Source organism: Neofelis nebulosa, chromosome 18 (assembly GCF_028018385.1).
Source record: "Neofelis nebulosa isolate mNeoNeb1 chromosome 18, mNeoNeb1.pri, whole genome shotgun sequence".
NCBI classification, from domain to species: Eukaryota; Metazoa; Chordata; class Mammalia; order Carnivora; family Felidae; genus Neofelis; species Neofelis nebulosa.
In genome coordinates, this window is record NC_080799.1 from 11,195,497 (window position 1) to 11,212,629 (window position 17,133).

Genomic DNA, 17,133 nt, shown 5'->3' on the forward strand with positions numbered 1-17,133 from the left:
GTGACAGACAGCAGAGGGATGAACAGATGTATAGTGTCCTCTCAGGTGGAGAGTTAGTCTTAGCAAGGAAAAGGAAGCAGGGGGGCTTGGAGCGTGACAGATGCTTGAGGTGCTACTCCAGGCAAGGTGTTCCTGGCAGTGAAGGAGGAAGGGGCAGGCGGGAACATGCTGGGTCTGTCTGGGGAACGGTGATGGAGTCGGTCTCAGGGTCTGGGGGTAGCTCTTGTTCTCCCTTACAGGTGAGGGAGCGGAGAGATGAAGTCACTGGCCCCCAGGAAGCAGCAGGCTGGATCCAACCCCCGAGTGTAAAAGGGGGGGTGATGGTTAAAGAGTGGCATAAGGAGAAAGGTGGTAAAACACACACACACATACACACACACACACACACACGCACACACGGATTGAGGGAGAGAGACAGAGATGGCGGGAGGCAGAGAGACGAGCAGGGACCGCTCAGCCTCCATGAGTGCGTGAGCCAGTCCCCCACGACGAACCCTTTTCTACGTATCTATAGATCCTCTTGATTCTGCTTCTCTGAAGAACCCACACTGTGACAGCAGGGCCCCAGTTGGCATCCACTGGCAGCTCACAGGGATTGGAGGTCCACGTCTCACCTGGCCACACGGAGGCCAACCTTGAGTGGGCACCTGGAGTGGAGATGCCTGGTCTGCCTCGTAAGCGGTGGTGGAGTGAAGGGCCTTCTAAGATTCTGCACCTAATTCCAGTGAGTGGTTCTCCCCCCTGCCTCCCCTCCCTCCCCCAGCAAGCAATTCTCAGAGACTAGCTGGATGTCCTACGATTCGACTCAATTCCAACACCATCTCCCTGCAGATCCCACAGGTTAAGGGCTCAGTCCTGTAAGACTGCCACATTCTCCCCTCGGAGATGCCGGTCACACGTCCCAGATCTGTCACCCGGGCTTCTGAGCTGTGGCTGTAGGTTGCGGACCCTAACGAGCCCCTCCTTGGGTTCCATTAACTGTCCAGAGCGGTTCCCAGAGCTCAGAGAAGCATTGTACGTACTGTATTGCCGGTTCATCATAAAAAGATGTAACTTGGAAACAGCCAGACGGACGCCGGAAGAGCTCAAAGCTTCCGCGCCCTCTCCGGGCACACCACCCTCTCTGAATCTGTGCTTGCTCACCAGCCTTGAAGCGCTGAATGTTGTCCTTTGGGGTATTTATGGCGGCTTCACTGCAGAGGATTGATTGATTTTTTTTAAGTCACTGGCCATTAACTATTAAAAATAGAACTACCCTACGACCCAGCAATAGTACTGCCAGGAGTTTACCCAAGGGATACAGGAGTGCTGATGCATGGGGGCACTGGTACTCCAATGTTTATAGCAGCACTTTCAACAATAGCCAGTTGCTGGAAAGAGCCTAAATGTCCACCCACTGACGAATGGATAAAGAAGATGTGGTTTATATATACGACGGAATACTACTTGGCAATGAGAACGAATGAAATCTGGCCATTTGCAGCAACGTGGATGGAACTGGAGGGTGTTCTGCTAAGTGAAATGTCAGGCAGAGAAAGATAACGTATGTTTTCACTCATAGGCGGAACTTGAGAAACTTAACAGAAGGCCATGGGGGAGGGGAAGGGGAAAAATAGGTACAAAGGGAGAGGGAGGGAGCAAACCGTAAGAGACTGTTAAATACAGAGAACAAACTGAGGGTTGATGGGGATGGGGGAGAGGGGAAAAATGGGTGACGGGCATGGAGGAGGGCGCCCGTTGGAATGAGCACTGGCTGTTGAATGTATACGATGAACCATGGGAATCTACCCTCAAAACCAAGAGCACAGTGCACTCACCGTATGTTAGCCAATTGGGCAATAAATTATATTAAAAAAAATCATTGGCCATTAACGATTGATTCAACTTCCAGCCCCTCTCCACCGCGGGGTGGGTGGGGTGGGGACTGAAATCTCCAACTCTAGTCGCAAGGTTGGCTCCACTGGTCGGCAGCCAGCCCACACCCTTAGGTGTGGTCCCAGAGCCACCTAATTAACATGGCAAAAGATACCTGTATTGCTCCCATCACAGAAAATTGCAAGGGTTTTAGAAGCTCTGTGCCAGAATTGGGGACGAAACCAAGTACACAAAGATTTCTTACTATAAATCACAAATTCATGGCTTCCGCTCACTGTGGAATAACAGACATCCCGAGGGACAGCCAGCCTTTCCTGAGCACCCACTGTGCACCCAGCAGCCTTGGGCTCCCTGCCTGTGTTGCTATCGTGACTCATTCCTGCCCAAATTTCCCGGGGAAGCTCAGTGTTCACCCCACGGGCTAGGAAGGCCTTCCCCTCACCGGCCCAGGGTGTGTGCGTACCTGTCTCAGGAGCTGGAGCCCCACATACTTTCCCAAGTCCCCTCTCCCAGTTGGAGAGGGAGTTGGAAGGGTTGGAAGGCAGGCTGTTCCCTGACTGCAGTGCCTTTCCATCCCCCTCTCTGACTCAGGCCACAGGACAGAGGGATCCTGTCCTACTCTTCCTTGGGATCAGGGTTCAGATCTATAACACTTCCCAGGAGACCAGCAGTCCGAAGGTCATTGGCATGAGACTTCTGGCTCATCGAGTCGTGGCACCTTTAGACACTGATGGATGGGGAGGGGGCCCCTGCTCAGAGACCCAGGCTTCCTGTCTCTTCCACCTTGCAGCCTCCTTCCTGCCCTAATGACAAGTGTCACTCGATCACACATCTGCCTTACATTCTGAGTGATTGTGGAAAGTCCTATCCTTACCGGCTCCTGGAGGGCAGAACTCTGCACAAGATAAGTACGTTACAAACACTCGCCAGTTACACATCTCCACCCCCCCCCCCCCCCCCGCCCCTTCCCAATGATAAAAGGTTGGGAGTCTCCACTCTGTTTCGGGCAGAGCGCCGATGAAGCGCCTTGCAAATACTCTGTGCTTGTAAGACGCCGTGGTACTGTTGGGGGTGTGCTCAGGGCAGTCTTGCTGGATGTGGATGGACAGATGTCAGTGTCACGGCACCGTGCCCTACACACCAGCTTGTCAGGTCCTGTTAGAGGTCTTGGATGGCCAGAGGCGGTGGCAGGGGCGGGGACCTTGATTGACAGCGTCTTCTCCCTGGTCCTCGCCTCGTGTCACAGGCACATCGTGTTGGCTGACTTCCAAGGGCACGGACAGAGAAGTGGGTGTTCCCATATCAGGCATACATTTAACGCTCTGATCTGATCAAAGAGTTTCCGGTGGCTCTTCTGATGCCGGCAGGCCAGGTCTGGGCACCCAGAGGGGCTCCCCCAGGGCCAGCCAAAAGGGTCCTTGGCTTCGCGCAGGCTGGAAATCAAACGGGAGCCCTCAGGAGGTGAAAGCAGGGATTATGGAAGGTGTAGAGGGAGCACATGTGGACTGAGCGTCCAGCAGACTTGGAAAGGGAAAGAAGCATGAGTCTCGTCCTTGCCTGGGGTCAGGTTTTTTTTTTTTTTTTTTTTTTTAACGTTTATTTATTTTTGATACAGAGAGAGACAGAGCATGAATGGGGGAGGGGCAGAGAGAGAGGGAGACACAGAATCGGAAGCAGGCTCCAGGCTCTGAGCCGGCAGCCCAGAGCCTGACACGGGGCTCGAACTCATGGACCGTGAGATTGTGACCTGAGCTGAAGTCGGACGCTTAACCGACTGAGCCACCCAGGCGCCCCTGGGGTCAGGTTTTTACTGGCGATTGTCGTCTGATGCACGCGCTCCCTCAGGCATCCAGGAACCAGTCAGAACCAGGATGGGGCCCAGGTGCCCTTCACAAGCCACTCATTCCCTGAAGCCTGGGGTCCTGGCTGGGGCGGTCTGGCATAGGCACACGTTGGCTCTGGTTCTCCGCTACCCCGCTGTGTGCCTGTGGGCAAGTCACTTCCGGCTGGCTGTGGGTCTCATACCTGTGGCAAGTGCCGGTTAGATCGGGTGACCCGCGAGATCGTGACCTGAGCCGAAGTCGGACGCTTAACCCACTGTGCCACCCCGGTGGCCCCCAGACATTTCGTTTAAATAGGAGCCTACAGTACGTGGCACGTAGCTTTTGCCTCCAAGGTTCATCCGTGTCACGTGGGGGTCCCTCACAAGGGATGGGTACTACCAGTGCTCACCCTTATGTCATCTGAGGGTCCTGACCCCAGGCTCAAACTGGGGGGCAGCTACTGGGGGAAGGGGTCCTGCTGCCTCCCTGGGCTTCCCACGACCAGACCCCAGCGGAAGACTTCAGGACTGTCCCGTCTGTGCAGCAGCTGGGTTCTGGAACGACGGTTTGTGGTGAGGCCACCGGCTCAGACTGTGGAGGCATTTCTGGGCGTCTGGTCCATTTAAAAGATGCCACAGTCCCTGAGCCAGCCTCGGGCACGGATGACCTTGGCCAAGCTGCCTTCTGTGAGCATGGAGATTGTGCCCGCGGGACCCACCTTTTCATGTATTTGCTCTGGGCCTCTTTTCCTATCCCTCTTGGGCCCCCTCAGACTCATGAGAGCCATCTTTCTAGAACACAAATCACACCACTTATTCCTTCCTCACTCTGACCCCCTTTAAGAAGAGCGCCAACCCTGAAATTCACCCCGGAGTGCCTGGAGCTAGGGCTGCCGGAGCCAGACTCCCCAAACTCGACATCCCCAGATGCACCTGCTCCTCCCGGCCTCCGTGCCTCCGCTTTGCTGTCTCCTCTGACTGGGGTGGTTCTGTTGTCGCTGCCGGGGAGACCAGCTCTGAACTGGTGGTTTTCTTTCTGTTTTTAAATTAAAAAAATCTTTTTTTTAATGTTTTATTTATTTTTGCCAGAGAGAGAGCACGAGCAGGGGAGGGGCAAAGAGAGAGGGAGACACAGAATCTGAAGCAGGCTCCAGGCTCCGAGCTGTCAGCACAGAGCCCGACGCGGGGCTCGAACCCACGGACCGCGAGATCGTGACCTGAGCCGAAGTCGGACGCTTTACCGACTGAGCCACCCAGTTTTATTTTGCTAAGAACACTTGACATGAGATCTAGCCTCAGCAGGTTTTAAGTGTCCAGTACTGTCTCGTACGTACAGGCCTGATGTGGTCTGGCAGATCCCTAGAGCTCCCTGTGCCCCAGTCCCCCCAAGACCGTGGCAACCACCAGGCCCCTCTGATTATCTTAGATGCCTCACATGAGTGCAGTCACGCGGTATTTGTCCTTCTGTGAGTGCTGAATGTCCTCCAGGTCCGTCCATGTGGTCACGCACTGCAGGTCTCTGTTCTGTCTCCAGGCTGCACGATACTCCGTTGTTCGTATATACCGCTCTTTAAAATTCATTCATCTGCCGGACTCTTAGGTCATTCCCACGTCTTGACCATCGTGAACTATGCTGAAATGAACATGGGCGCGCAGACAGCTCTTTGAGATTCTGATTTCAGCTCTTTTGGATCAATTCCCCATAAATGGGATTTCTGGATCATTGGATTGTCCTATTTTTAATTTTTTTGAGGACCCTCCGTACTGTTTTCCATACTGATTGCTTTTCCCATTCCCTTTCCTCTCCTCCTCTCCTTCCTCCTCCTCCTCCCCCTCCTCCTCCCCCCTCCTTCTCCTCCTCTTCTCCTTCTTCTCTTTCTCCTCCTCCTTAACTGTTGTGTTCAAACTGTACTACTTTTAGGAGGGACAACGTTTGGCCATTCTGGGATCTCCTCTCCAGCATCCCTCTCCTGGTCCTGGCTGTAGTGAACATTCAGTGTGCCCCAATTTCTGTTTGGGGATGCATGTGATTTTGAGGAAACTGGCTTCACTCCCAGGTGCCGGCGGGGGGAACCCATGACCTGAGCCAAGCCAGTCCAAGCCAGTCTGACCAATCCCATCTTTCTGACCACTGCAATTGACTCTGGGTGTCTTGGCATAGGACTTAAGCTGGACAAATCAGAAGGAATCTTGGGATTCTCTCTGGGAATGTCGAGACAAAGACGCCCTTTTACTTTGGTGTGGTGTACAGATGTGAGGTCTGGGACTGTTGCAGCTACTTTGCACCCAAGAGGGAAGCCAACCTGAAGACAAAGCTGATACTCAGAGGAAAACAACACCAAGAGAAGCATAGAGAAATATCTGCTAATAGTTAATAGTTAAGCCATGATTAACTATTTCTAAAGCCCATCCTAACTTTGGAAATTTAAGCTATTGCAATCACTTCTCCTTCTTGTTTAAGGACACTGGGGGCAGGTTTTTTTTTTTTTTCCCCTTGGAAGCAATAGCATTCAAACCGATCCACTCTCCAAGCAATGGTTATTTCTTCTGTTCTAAGAACAAAAATGCAGACAGTCCAGCTTTGTTTTACTTTTCAAAGAGTGTAAATATTTGCAAAGTCTATGGAGTGAGGAGTGGCATTTAATGTCTTGACAGTATATGGTGCTATCTCATCAGTGATGCTGTCCATCCATCCGTCCGTCTGTCAGTCCATTCATCCATCCATCCCTCTGCCTCCTCTATTTATTACATATTTACTCTGTTAGATTTTGAGAACATGTTATAAATGCAACATAACGCCTGTTCCAGAGGAACCTACAGTTTTGTGGAAAAGACCAGCTCACAAAGAGATAATCGTAATACAACACTGTGAATACAATGGTAGAGAAACGATGATAGGAACAGAGGGGAGAGGCAAGAGCTCACCCTGCGTGGTGGGGACGAGATCAGGGAGGGGCCCCTAAGTAAGGCAGGGCTCAGCCTGGTAAAGGGGGCAGGAGGGGCGTGTCAGGCAGAGCGGGACTGGGAGCCACAGAGGTGAACTGGCCTCCTGAGTGTGGGGACTGTAGGCGCCCGGTACTTGGTGTGGCAGCCCCCAGCAGGGGCGGGGCGGGGCGGGGGTAGGCAGGGGCCGCTTACGGAGGCTCTTGCGGCTGTCCTCAGGACAGTCCCTGAAGCAGGAATGTGACTCACGCTCCTTCTCAGCACCCCGCACGGTGCCTGGGGCGTGCATAGTAGACGCATTAATGTGCTCGGGCCGCCAGGATAGAGCACCGCAGACTGGGCAGCTTAAACAACAGAAACCTATTTTTCCACAGTTCTGAGGCTGGAGTGGCAGTTGGTTTCTCTTGAGGTCTCTCCCTTGGCTTTCAGATGGCCACCTCCTTCCTGTGTCCTTGTGTGTGGTCTTTCTTCTGTGTCCGTGCCTCCCTGGTGTCCCTTTGTGTGTCCGGATTTCCTCTTCTTATAAAGACACCAGTCAGATTGACCTAGGGCATCCCCCTGAGGGCCTCATTTTAACTGAATCACCTCTGCGAAGACTCTATCCCCAAATACGGTCACGCTCTGAGGTGCTGGGAGTTAGAGATCCAATCTGTAAATCCGAGGGCGGGAACATAATTCAGCCCATCACAGTAGGACTTCATAAAGAGTGAACGAACGAACGAATGAATGAATGAATGAAGTGTGTCAGAGGAGGTGTAGATGTTCATTTTTGTGTGCTGAGGGAGTAAGTGAAGGGGTGTTGCGGGTGTCTCTGTCGTAAACGGGAGGGCACAGGCGGAGGGACGGGCTCAGATGATTCTCCATGTGACAGTCCTCTCTGGTTGGGGCTCTCCCCTGTCGTCTCCTTCTGTTCTCTGTGACACCCCGCCTGGGAGCATGCGACACAGCAGCCGATGCTCTCGGTGGGGCAGCCGTCTTTCTGCCGAGCCCACGGCGGTACCTGCCAGCACCGATGACATCTCCCACCCCTGGCAGTGACACGGTCCTCTTCCTGTGAGAGCAGGGACAGGGGCCTGGGGGCTTGGAGGTGGCTCCCCTTTCACGATAGGGCTGCAGCGTTTCTTACCAGACTAAGTCTAGTTTAATCTTTAAGAGCCAGAAAGGGCAAGCCAACTTCTGTAAGACGCTTTGGGGAGGAGCCACAGAACCATCGGCAGGTCAGATGCTAGAAGTTCTTTTCTTTTCTTTTTCTGTTCCCCTTCTTTCAAAAACATGGGCAAGGCTTTCTTTTCCTCCGTGAAAATGACGTTTCCACTGAGATGGGATATTGAAAGAGCAGGCTGATCCCGGGTCGGGGGAATCAGCCAGAGTGGGGACTTCATCCCTGTGCAATAAACTCCAGCCAGAATTGCCCTCCCCTGTTGCATGCTGGGAAATGGGTCTCAGTTGCTGTGATAATCAGTACGTCATAGGACATAAGAGGTAATTTCCGAGCCCTAGGGAATGAGGTGTTTTCCCACAAACCCGGGTGACTGTGTGGAGGGAGGGCCGCCGGGAGGAGGGAAACGATCTCATCCATTCCCGGGTATTCCCCAAGGAGGAAAAGCCCTGAACACAGAGCAGGCCTGGATACAAAAGCAAATGTACTTGAACTTCTGTGGGTTAGGCTGAAACGTAAACATACTGGATGATTCTTTCACACGTTACAAGCTAAGTTTGGATGGCAGTGATGGAGTTGATGGGGCTTGGGGTTGTGTGCCTCCTAGGGGGCCAGTTTTAACCAATGGATTTAGCAGGAGGAAATTCCAGAAATTGAGGAAGGCCCAGCTGAGGGTCAGCAGAGACCCAAGAAAGGCCACACAGGAAATTACTTGTTCGGTGGACAGGCCCTGGGGAGGCAGGTCAGACTCCGGAGATGCTGCTTGGGAGAGGGCATGGGCCGGCCCGCCGGCTACGGTTATGTGGTTTGTGCACTGAAACAAAGGCAGCTGGCGGAAGGGTGGGCGAGGGCTGAATTCCAGTGTGCATTTTGCCCACTGAGTCACGCACCATGATGCGGGCCTGCTTCGACTCAGAGGACGGGGTAACGTTTTCTTTGCACCAAGTTGCCTTCACTTCCCAGGCTATGTGTCGATGGGACTGGGTCTCCTGAGAAGGAGCACTCTTCTGCAGTTTGGAGAAGGCCGTGGTATAGGTTGGCAGGGTCTTGGCATATGGGCCCCAAACCTTGAATTCTGCAAGATGAGGGTAGGTGGCCCACACCCCGAGGCCCGGATGATGCACCTGCTCCCTTGAGACACCGACAACACTCTTCTTCCGAGGCAGCTTCGGGACCATCTTAGAAAATGGCCATCAAACTAGTTTTCAGGGCTCTGGCCTTCTGCTACACCAACGCTGTCGTTCAGGGCCGGAACACGGGTAATTAATGAAAATTTTGTTCCTTGACAGGCAAACCATAACATGCAACTCGCCGCCTTACTAACGTTTACGTGTCCAGTTGGGTCGTGTGATACGCACTCACATTGTTGTATGGTCTGCTGCAGGAGACCTCCAGACGGGCAGAGAACCGGCCTTCTCCGCGTGCCTTGGAGAAGACGCACAGGCGCCCTCGTTGTTTACCCGTGACAGGGGCACACCCAGACCTTCCACATGTCCATTTTTTGTCCCTCACAAGTGATTAGCTGAAATGCTGTCCCCACGAACCGATGAGAACAAAATGCTTTGGCGAACCTTCTCCCCTCCCAGGCTCCTGAACCTTGGTAGCAGACGGCCCTTCCTGAGAGTAGGCTGGCTTTGGAGTCCAGCATTCTCCGGTCGCCTCGCCCCCTTCCCCCCGCGGGGTTCTTTCGAACTTTCCTCTGAAAGGAAAACTCTGCTCGCTCAACTCTTGGGAAGCTTACAGACCTTACGGTCAGAGCATTCCCCCTTTTGCAAACGTCCCCTCTCCTCCTATTGGGACTGTCCTTCCCCTCTCCCCGCAATAACCCTTTTGCACGAAAGTTTTCTATGCTGAGTCGGGATTTGTTTTGATTTGACGATGCTGCGGGAGCCCGTGGGCTCCTGTTAGGGGGACGGACCAGGATGGGCTCCTCTGTCCTTCTGCTGATTCCCACGTGACACGTAGACCTGTAATAGCGGTCGGGGAGGCCTAGAGCGCTGCCGCTGAGCTCAGGTCTGGGCGCACAGCATCCTCGCCTGGCCTGCCCTCAGGCATCTAGCGGGTGGGACTTGTTTCACCATTGGGTGGCACGGTCTTTGGCACCGATGACCTCCTAATGGGAAGTAGAGGCAGGGGCTCGCATGACTAGGGCTTTTGTGCAGCATCTGGTCCCTTAGGCGGCAATGGAAAGAACTTCCAGTTTAGGTGTCACAGATAACACCAGCGAGGTCCCAATCTACAATCCTCAGCCACGCTTTATTTATTTATTTTCATTATTTCTTTATTCATTGGTGCAAAAAGGCGATTGGATTAAAGCCGGGGGACAGGACCCGTGGGCGGAAAGAGCGGCCTCAGCCACACCGTAGAACCACCTTCCCGGCCCTTATTTTCATTTTCCGGTGGCGCTTCGAGAACCATCACCTGCCGGCTCCCGGCTCTCCCTCCCCCGGGGCTGGTGTTTGCGTCCCCACGCCGCCCCTTTTCCCTCTCACGGCTTTTCATTACGTGGATCAATTTAGCTTCTTTTCGCTTGGCATCACACGTATCCCAGAACCAGCTGGCAAAGATTTTTTTTTCTTTTTTTAAAGCAGGATGGGGGAGAGGTGGTGAGATGGGAGGAGGCTGAGGACATCCCACCTGTCCGTAAGTCCTGCCCCGCCACATCACAATCCGGGGCCCGGCAGGAGAGGGGCCTGAGGACAGGTCCCCGCACAGCGCTCTGGTGGTGTGGGGGCGAGCGGGTCACCGGGCCTTCTCAGGTGCGCCCCCCCCCCACCCCCCGCCCGCTAATCCATCTGTCCCGGACGCAGCCCGAGTGCAGACTTAGAGCCCCACACACCGCGCTCGGGGTCAGCCTCCAGATGCTCAGTCAGATGACTCTGATCTGTGAACATATCTGTTACGAGCCAGTTCAGCCTCCAGCGACTGGTGGGTGAATTAGAGCCTGGAGAGCCATGAACCTAACGGAGAGGTGGAGGGGCACGGAGCCTTCTCGCCCCCACCCTGCAGAAGCGCCCCTCTGGGGCCCTTTAGTCGCAGCGGTGTGCGGGGTTGATGGGGCTTGGCCAGCTGCCGCGGGCTGGCTGCGTGGGGTGAGCTTATTAAAAACTCCTCATGTTGGCTCATCCGGCTGCAGAGCCAGCTTGTGGTCCTTTCCCAGGACCCCGGCCACGGCGGCAGCTGGCAGTCAGCTTGCTTCATTACCAGAAGGCTGTGGAGGTAGTCACACACACACACACACACGCACGCACGCACGCACACGCACGCACGCACACACACACGAAGGCATTTGTTGCTTCAGAAAGCCATTTACCGGGCACTTGTTCCGCACAGGGTGCCAGATACAGGGATGAATAACGCCCGGACCCCGGACTTAAAATCTGCATCCTCTCCAGGGATGTCCGTGTTTGTGCAATGAGCTGTCGGTGCTATTTGCCCACGCTGCCGTGGGTAGTTGCATTCTGGTGGAGGAACGTATCGTGCTTTGGGCACCTGTTCTCCAGCAGATAGGTGCGGGAAACCCATTTCACCGGTCACGGTGACGGCAGTTGATGTATAACTTTTTTTGTGGATTCGTGCAGTCATGTCCGTTGGGTTCGTACCTAGGAGCGGAGGTGCTGGGACGTAGGGTAGGAGTGTTTTTAGCTGTAGCAGGTGCCGTCCGGTAGGTTTGCAAAGGGGTTCAACCATTTTTTTCTTCCCATAGGGTGTGTGTGAGATGGAGTGCACAGTGAATCGATGCTGAGTGTATGCTGGGGACCGGGCTGTGGTCACTGAAGGCTTCATTCCTCTCATTTTGCACATCAGGGGACAGAGGCCGAGGTGGTGAAGGGAGGTGGCTGATGTCCCCCAGCAAGCCGACGGTGGAGAGGAAACCTAGGGCCGGTGCTCTGTGGACTCTCCTATGCCATTGGCCCGCCAGCACGGGTGGCCTGTCCGATCGCCAGCTGGTAAGCCTGTGCGGGGGATCATAGGAGCCCGGGACCCACCAGTTGCAGTGTTGGAGGCCCAGGGAACTGACAGACGCCGATCACCCCACCAGCATACAGCCAGCACCCCACAGAGCAAGCCTCCAACACTATGGCATTCTTCACGGCGCTCGTTCCTAACGGACATGGGTCCTCAAGTGCCCTTGGGATTACGACTTGAGGCATGACTTCTCTGCGATGGCTGCTCGCTTTCTTTTCTTTTCTTAGTAAAAAAATTTTTTTTAGTGTTTATTCATTTTTGAGAGAGAGAGAGAGAGAGAGAGAGCGCGCACGAGCAGGGGAGGGGCAGAGAGACAGGGAGACACAGAATCTGAAGCAGGCTCCAGGCTCTGAGCTGTCAGCACAGGGCCCGTCGCGGGGCTCGAACTCACGGACCGCGAGATCATGACCTGAGCCGAAGTCGGCCGCTTAACCGACTGAGCCACCCAGGCGCCCCTAATTTTTTTTTTTAACGTTTATTTATTTTTGAGACAGAGAGAGACAGAGCATGAACGGGGGAGGGTCACAGAGAGAGGGAGACACAGAATCTGAAGCAGGCTCCAGGCTCTGAGCTGTCAGCACAGAGCCCGACGCGGGGCTTGAACTCGGGAATCATGAAATCATGACCTGAGCCGAAGTTGGACGCTTAACCGATGGAACCGCCCAGGCACCCCTGGCTGCTCACTTTTAAACATGATGCTCACCTTGACTTTCTTAGTTTTCATTTAAAAAAATTTTCAAAACGGAGATATAATTAACATATGAGATTGTATTCGTTTTAGGGGCACCACCCAATGATTTGGCCTATGAATATTGACCCTGACTTTCTAAATTATGACCTCCGTTAGCACCTCTTGCTGAGTGTTGCAGCAGACGTTGGTGGCCCCTGGTATAGGCTGAATGGTGTCCCCTTAAAAGTCATATATTGCAGGGGTGCCTGGGTGGCGCAGTCGGTTAAGCGTCTGACTTCAGCCAGGTCACGATCTCGCGGTCCGTGAGTTCGAGCCCCGCGTCGGGCTCTGGGCCGATGGCTGGGAGCCTGGAGCCTGCTTCCGATTCTGCGTCTCCCTCTCTCTCTGCCCCTCCCCCGTTCATGCTCTGTCTCTCTCTGTCCCAAAAATAAATAAAAAACGTTGAAAAAAAAAATTAAAAAAAAAAAAAAAGTCATATATTGCAGCCTTAACCCCCAGAATCTCAGACCGTGACTGTATTTGGAGACAGGTTCTTTAAAGAGGGGATTAAGTTAAAATGAGGTCCTTACTGTGGGCTCCAGTCTAATCTGACTGGTGACCTTAAGAGGGCGAGATTAGGACACAGACAAGGACAGAGGGACGACCATGAGAGGACACTGGGAGAAGAGGACCATTCACCAGCCACAGACAGAGGTCTCAGGAGGTCCCGACTCTGCCGAAACCTGGATATGACTTCTGCCTCCAGAACTGTGAGGAAATGGGTGCTGTAGGGGTAATGGGTATGACAACTCTAGCTGATGAATACAGCACCCCCCCCCCCCCCCCCCGCCCCGCCACGGTGCCTCCTGGGCACTTGCCTTATTCTTGGCCCTACCAGACTCCTGGAAGCCAGTGCGGTTCCTTCTCCTGCAGGCTTTCTCTGGGCAGGCCCAGTAGGCCCTCAGTGCTGGAGAATTACCCCCAGCCCTCCAGCAGCCCTTACCAATGGCGGTGGGAGTCGGAGGGAAAACCGTCCAGACGGCTCCTCCCTCAGATGGGAAAACTCTAAGATGCGTATTCTACGTGGTGTCCCAGAAGTCCCTACAGGGTCCGGTTCCACTGCCCACACTACTACCCTGCTTGGTAACTCACCCTTTATCGTCTGCCTTGCATTCCCTGTCTCTGGCCAGAGCTCCCTAGGGTCACCTCCCTAATAGGCCTCTTACATCTCAATCCTTGTCTCAGGCTCTGCTTCGGGGGACCCAAACTAAGAGAACGGCAGTTTGGAGTTTCTTTCCGATTCCAAGCCCCCGCCCCGATCCACACTCCTTGCAGCTGGGCTCAGGCCTTGGGGTCCCCTCCCTCTGTGCGACCCCTGAGCCACCACTCCTGCAAGCTGTGTACAGCCAGTGCTATGCACGCTGTCCAGGCATTCTAGACCGCACCCAGGAGGCTGGTCCCCAAACCGTCCTTGAGGCAGCAAATGTCTCCTTGTACAAGACGGACAGGGCTGAAACGAATTAGACAACCCAGGCCAGAACTGAGGGAATCGTCCAGTCTGCCTGGGGACACACGTCCTTTTTGGGAAATCCCTGAACTAGACCAAACATAATAACCCTTACCTAACACGCCGCTCGGCTTCCTGCGGGCCTTTTCTTACACTTTCTTTTCCTTCCTTCAACTTCCTTTCGTGCTGTCTCGATGCTTCAGTGTAGCGTCTCCAGCTTATTTTCCTGCGGGGCCACCTCTTCTTGTACACAGGGGGGTTCAAGAGCAGATGGAGGCATTTTCCTCTGAATCACAACTGCATCCCGCAGGCAGGTAGTGGTTCTCTTCCGGGGGTTTTTATTCCTGGTTCATCAAGTCCTTTATCAAGGTGAAGGGGAGGCTGTCGGAAGTCTGCTTATCTGCAGGAGCTGGAAGCCTAGGAGCCGTCCTTATTTATAGGATCCCGAGAATGTCCATGATGTTGGGGAAGAAATAAAGTTGCACGGAACTGGGTGACACCTGAGTGCCGGGTTGGCCCGAAGGCGGCGGGAAGTCAGCCAGACTGGGTCCAAATGACAGATGTGCTCCTCTCAGCTGGTACGATCTGGGGCAAGTGACCTTTCTGAGGCTCTCTAGACGAGAAAGCCAGCACCCCTGTCGGAGGGCCACTGGGAAGGCACACAGCTAGTGGTTTGTGGGGAGAGTTCTGCCTGCTTCTCCATGTGACCTGATTCAGGGGCCCCGAGTCCTTCATTAAATTAAAAAAAAAATCAGCTGTATTGAGGTAATAATGGATGTCCTAATAAAATGCATCTATTTTAGGGATGCAGCGTGGCAAGCTTTGGTAAGTCCACTCACGTAACTGCTACGCTGACCAGGGTGCAGAACACTTCTACCGCCTCCAAAGGTCCCCCCATGCCTCTTTTTTTTTTTTTTAATTTTTTTTTTTAACGTTTATTTATTTTTGAGACAGAGACAGAGCATGAACGGGGGAGGGTCAGAGAGAGAGGGAGACACAGAATCCGAAACAGGCTCCAGGCTCTGAGCTGTCAGCACAGAGCCCGACGCGGGGCTCGGACTCACGGACCTCGAGACCGTGACCTGAGCCGAAGTCGGCCGCTTAACCGACTGAGCCACCCAGGCGCCCCTCCCCCATGCCTCTTTATGGTCTGTATAAGTCTGCAAGAGCTGCGGTGACGAGTCCCACAAACTGAGTGGCTTCAACAACGGACGTTTACCGTCTGTTGGCTCTGGAGGCTGGAAGTCAGGATCAAGGCTCGGCAAGCTTGGTTCCTTCGGAGGGTCTGTCCTGGGCCCCTCTCCTTGGCTTGGGAACGGTGTCTTCACATTGTCTTCCTGCTATGTGTGTCTCGTGTCCATAGTTCCCCTTTCTATGAAGCTCCCATTCATACCGGACGAGCGATCTCATGCCCTCATTTGCACTTGATTACCTCCGTGACGGCTGTCTCCAAACGAGGTCACGTTTTGAGGTATTGGCTGTTAGGACGTCAACGTACAAATCTGGGGGGGACGTGGCTCAACTCGTGCTGTAGCCAACACCCCACCTCCACTCCAAGAAATCACCGATTGGCTTTCTGTCACCGTAAGTTAGTTTTTCCTGTTTTACAGCTTCGTATAAATGGGATCATATAGAATATGCTCTTTTGAGTTCTTTTGCTCAATGTGCTGTTTTCGAGAAGGATTCATGTTACTAAGAATATCAGTACCTTTTCTGCTGCCCGGTAGCCTTCCACTGAATGATTAGGCCACATTTTGTGCGTCTGCTCACCTGTCCACGGACATGTGGGTTGTTTCCTGGAACCATTTGGACCATGCTCCAAAGTGTAAGAAATAGAATTTGCATTTACATATACATGCTCACATATATGTATGTATAAACACATACGAAATGGAAAAAAAATCATAAATATTTATCCTGGCCCATTCATTCCACCCCCCTCCACCTCATAAAATGGTGGATGTAACCGCTAAGTTGATAATTTGACCCGTAAGTGGGTCATGACCGGAAGTTTAAAATTTTCTCTGGTGGGACGAGCAGAGAGGTAGCTTCTCCGCAGGAAGAGCACAGAAACGATGACCAGATTCCACAATTTTGGTTTGTCCCTACCTTGTTATGTATCTGCTTAACAGCCAGACCGAATCTCAGATACCACAGTAGATGTCCAAATGTCCAGAAGGACTGTCGGTTAACGTGCACACTCAGGTTCACAAGAAGACACAGTGAAGTCTCTTTGGCCAGGATTTCTCTTCACGTTCAGCCTCGGTCTCTGATCCTAAAGATGAGATCCAGAGCTGGCTTCACGTCTCCATTGGAAGGTGGGTGGCTTGACCCCTGGCTGCCCAACTCACGAAAGAGACCCAGTGAAGCATGGAAGGACCATGTCAGTCAAGGTTCGAGCGGGTTAAGTTCCATGGTAACAAACAACCCCAACAGCTCAGTGGCCGCACCCTCCCATCACGTTCCCTGAAGGGTTTGTAGCTCTTCAAGTCAACCCTCCTCCATGCGGTGACTCAGTGAGCCAGGCTCCTTTGATCTGGTGGCCCCATGTCAATAGGAGCCCTCTTTTATGGTCCAGTGATGGGAGGGGAGATAAATGGAGGGTCGCAGCAAGTGTTCCAGCTTTCTATGGTTCGGCCTGAAAGCAGCAGCTGTCACCTTTCCCCCAACTCACTGGCTATTCCCAGTCTCCAGAACATGGCCCTACTCTGCTTTCAGGGGACTGACGAGTCCAGTGATCTATACACCTGGAAGGGAGGAGCAGTGGTGAACTGGCGGATGCCAGCAATGTCTCCACAGACTTCCAACCTTGAAGATAACTTGCCTCCAGCTCACAGACATCCCTCCCGCCCTCGCCACCTGCCGTCACCTGCGCACACACGTGCGTCTTCCTGCTCTGTGCTCTGCTTGGTCTGTGAAGCCCACTCCTGCTCCATGAGTCGAGTCTGGAGGACTGGACTCTTGCTCCCCTGAGACCTTGACTTTGAGCGTATGAAGAATTCACTGGCACCTTGCTTGCCTCTTCGGAAGTAGGTGGGAAGATGGTCTCGGACCAGGGCAGGTGGGGAGTTGAGAAAGAATTTGGCTGGGTCTGGACCTCAGTGGCCTGGCTTATACAAGGACACCGCTGCGGGGCCTGGCTCATCCAGGAGACGAGGCAGGCTCTGTTGGGTCATCAGCCAACCCGC

At 53.6% G+C, this 17,133-nt stretch overlaps 1 protein-coding gene across 1 annotated transcript in view; it reads left to right on the forward strand.

The window, feature by feature from the left end:
• Positions 1–17,133, forward strand: part of LOC131501584 (serine/arginine repetitive matrix protein 3-like) — a 108,047-nt gene that overhangs the window by 12,360 nt on the left and 78,554 nt on the right. The gene's annotated exons all lie outside the window — the stretch shown is intronic.